This window comes from Notechis scutatus, chromosome 1 (assembly GCF_049901735.1).
Source record: "Notechis scutatus isolate UNSWTSFEM ecotype Mainland chromosome 1, rNotScu1.2, whole genome shotgun sequence".
Taxonomy (NCBI): domain Eukaryota; kingdom Metazoa; phylum Chordata; class Lepidosauria; order Squamata; family Elapidae; genus Notechis; species Notechis scutatus.
Genome location: NC_142009.1, coordinates 284,906,055 through 284,910,480, shown reverse-complemented (window position 1 = coordinate 284,910,480; position 4,426 = coordinate 284,906,055).

Below are 4,426 nucleotides of genomic sequence, written 5' to 3'. Positions count from 1 at the left end.
TCTCCCATTTCTACTTGTGGGCGTAAACACCCCCCCACCCCGGTTCTTGCTGCCGGGGTGGGGGACGGGGGTGGGTGGGAAGGCGGTGGCCGAGAGGAGGGTAGAGGAAATGGAGGCCAGGGAGGGGGGGGGGAAGGCACTACTTTGCGGAACCAGCCGCGCCGCGCCGTCTCGCCGAGGCCCAACTTCCGCGGCCTCTCCCGCCTCGGCTCCCGCGGCCGCTCGTTGGCTGACTTCTTGAAAGGAAAGCGGCCGGGGTTGGGGAGGAGGGCGACCAGCCTTCCTTCGGCTGCGACGCACCTCACCTGCCGGAAGAGGGAGGGTGTCTTGTCCTGGGTCGGCGGGCGTGGACTCGGGGCTGGCGGGCTTTTGGCAACGGAGCTTGCGGCAAGGCCGGGGAACTGACGGGCGCTTCTCTCGAGTCCGGCCTGGTCCCTTTGGCCCGGGCGGGTGTGGGGAGGTGGGGAGAGAGAGAGAGGTAAATAAAATAATAAACGTTCTGCAGGTAAATCTTTCTTCGCCCGCTTCCCTCAGCTCCGTAATCTGGTCCCTCATGGTGAGGCGAGGTCCTCCCTCCGTCTCTCAGAGCGATGCCGGGCCAGCCCGCTTGACTCCGAAGGAAAGGCCGGCGAGGTGCCATCCGGACGAAACGGGGAGCTCTCCCTGACTTCCCTTTGCAAAGGCTCGCTTGGACTTTGCCTCTTCGCGGGAAAAGGCTTTCGGCTCAGGCGGAGGCTGCCCGTCGACTGGGAAGCGGGACTCGCTTCAAACGAGAAAGCGGGCGGAGTAGCTGCTAGCAGGCTTCAGGCGTTGGTTTTATTCTAAATACGGAAAGAAAGGGCTGCTTTCTCTTTTTTTTCCCCCCCGTTAGGAAAACCGACTCTTATTTGTTTCAATCTGATCGTAAACATACGCTTAGGTTGCACATTATTCATCGATGCTAACGTTCTTTTGCATCTTTTACGCTCGGAATTGCCTGGTTTGTTTTTGCTTTTAGGTTTATTCTTCCTCTGAGAGGATGCCGGGAGGCGGTAAAAGGTCGATTGGATAAAAGAACCCACTGCTTTTGTCCCACGCCATGAGGTTTTTTTTTTTTGCTTGTTTTTTTTTAAAAAATATTTTGTTAATACGGATGGAAAGACGCGAGCTTGCCAAGGTGAGGGTTTCCTTGAGAAGGGAATTAACCATCCGGATCAAATCCTCTCCCTTCCACCTGAACGAGGCGCGCAGTCTTTTGCCAGAGAAAGGAAGCCCAAATCCAGAGAGCAAAGTGTCCTCGGGAGTGGGTGGGCGTGGGTGGGTGTGTATTGAAGGGGGAGGGCAGGGGAATATCCGGATCAAAGCTAAAACGAAGCTGTCATCACTTTATCCTCATCAGCACATCAATAAGTTCAGAGCTTAGAAAATGTTGAGTTTGGGCTGCAAAACGATGCTGGTTTCAGGAACGGGAGGACAGAGCAGAGAGCTGTTTTATTATTTATTATTTATATTATTTATTAATGCTAAAGATTCACCAAAGAAAAATAAAAACTATCAGGGGAATAACCTGAACTTTGTGAGATAACCTGTGCAGGAGGAAGGGATGAACTAAAGAAGGCTGTGTAACAACAAGCATTCCCTTCCCTAAAGCAAGCAGTAAGAAGCGGCATTTAAAAGGATGGTTTAAAGTGATTTAATCCATGAACAACTATTGTGTCTCTTTCCCCACCCCGAACCTGAAATTTCATCATTCTTCAAAGGCTTGCTGCTTGCCTGTATTAAAATGGTGTAAAGTTGGGAGGTGTGAAAGATAAATAGCATATTGTCATTGTTATTTTTGTTATTGGTAGTTGGGACATAAGAGATTTTTTTTTTTAGAAAACTTCCCCTAAATCTCTCTTTCCTCCTCAAAATTCAGGGGGAAGAAGATAGCTTAGGTAAACATTTACTGATGTGGAGCAACCATACTATATGATATGCAGGAAGGAAAGTGTTGATTAACACAGAAGGGGGAAAAAGCGAAATTAGCTGATTGCATGCTCATAAGTGCAAGCTGTCATTGAACTGCTTTTAAAATAGACACAGCTGGGTGTTTGTGTTGCAAAAATTCTTGTGTTTTTGCTAATACTGAAATAAGCATGATTTTGTATACCAAACATTTTCGGATCATTAAAATTTGTAATCTGCTCTGGTTGTGAAACACAAAGAGAAGCAACCGATTCCTTTGGCTGCCACATTTGCTGATATGATATTAACTCAATCAGGTCTTGACAATTGGGTCCATTGTAACACGTCTGTTTTTTTAAAATCTTTTAATATACACAATGTCCAATATGCGTGTAGTATGTTAACATGGAATTGACCTCCCTCTAATGTTTTATTCCAAAAGAAAACTGAAGGAGAGGAATTGCATTTACTGTTATCATTGATACACTTTGTTGAAAATGAAAATGTTCTGAAGTGTTGTTCTTTTACATTGTTTTGAGATCTGGCATGAAAATGAAAAAAAAAAGGATAGACCTTTGGTAACGAATAATAGAAATAAATAATATTCTATTCCCAGGATCTTACTTAATCCTGTGATCAAAGCTGGGAAAGCTATACTTCCTTCCTCCTAAACATAGATATTACATTGATATGTAACATTTGAAATTGTTTCAGAGACCAGTCTGATTCTCAGTCCATTGTGAAACAAAGACTAAAATATTGCCAATCTCAACCATTGAGACAGGATCGCAGAATGGCACTCTAGATCCAGCACCAAACTCAATGAAAAGTTCATCTACATACAGGAAGAATGCAGGCTTGGAAAAAAATTTGCATTAGAAGCAGTTCAGAAGATCGTCTCTCTGCCACCCCATGCCCACCTCCCATGAAGGCTGAGATTGCCATTTCCAGACAGTTTATTTTTTCAAGGGTAGCGTCTGGTCACTCAATGTATTTTTTTAAAGACTCACTTAAAAATAACAAAACAAACCCGGTGGGAAAGTTCTGGTCACAGGTGCACTGTTAATCACCCACATTTAGAAACCCTGATTTGCACACACACACACACAATTTCATTCATTTTCATGAACCCAAGTGGTCCAGCCTCTCTTCTTCGACCAATTCAGACCAGTTTGGAGGATAGAATGGTTAAAATGACTAGTAATTACTGTTAAGATGCTGTGGGCCGAAATGTGGGGACACTTTTGGGCAAAATCAAACTTGAGCTCTTTCAGTCACGTTAGTTTTCTTGCAAGCAATAGTTTCTCCTGCAATCTTTCTTATTAAGATCATCAGTTAAGACCTCTGGAGTATTTTGCCAATTCTCTTCCTATGCCAGAGAACACAAAAAGTGAGAAGATCTGCAAGTTTTAGAAGCCCATCCCACCCAGACTTTCTTCTTTTTTGATCCTACAACAAAGATGAGCAGGTTAATACTTTTTTGAAACTATTGGGCAATGTAAACCCACCACCCATCACCCCAATCATTTCAGAAGTGAGAATTGGGGTGAGTCTTGGGATAATTAGAATAAGCATTTATTTGGGGTTGCCTTAAAACAGTGGTTTTCCGTCAACCTAAGAACTGGCTTCCTGAAGACTTTGGAGTAACTCAAGAGGCGAATAATCTGGAGGAGATGAATCTAGCAGGAAAAGGATACAAGAAAGGAAAAGCCCTTTTGCCTAAATTCTGGAGACTTCAATTCACCAATTGTCCACATTCCTTCTGAGTTCTGAGTAATGCGTGGCCTGGAAAACAATTTGTTGCTCCCATTTTAGGTTTGTGGGAAGAGAAGCCCATTTTTCCCATTCAGGACCCATGTGTACTTCAGAATATCACAAGGAGTGACCTCAACTCCTTCCGAGTGACTCCCAAGATGCCCAGAAAGGCCTGGGGGCCAACCGGAAATTAGCCTTCAATAGCCACCTTTCCACAAACGGAACTGCTTAGTGAAGGCCTGCTCTTCTGATGCTCAAGGCGAGGGGTTGGCGGTCCACATGACTAATGAAAACTCCAGAACTGAGGAGAAGGCCACCTCCTGGGCTTTGTAACTTGTGAGAAAACAGGGTATCTTTGGGAATAGTCTCAGCTGTGGGTTCGCAGAATCACTTTTTCGGGGACTGGGCTGCTCCATGGAAGCAAATCCTTTTGGAAGACCTTAGTTTTGACCATTCTCCCCTGCCTCCTTTCCAGATAATGGCCAACTGCATAGAAGAAATAATGTGGCTGCGAGTATTGGCCTTGACAGATCAAATTTAAAAAGCGAAGAAAGGGAGAAAATGGCTAATGTAACTCCCCCCCACACACAACCTAATGCTGTCGATATGTAAGGGCTACAACTCCCATCGATCTCAATCAATGGGCCCATATTGGCTGGATCTGGTGCGAGTTCTTCAACACAACTGAATGGCACCAAGTGGGCAAAGGCCACATGAGATGTTTCTAACTTGCAAAGAAAGGCTG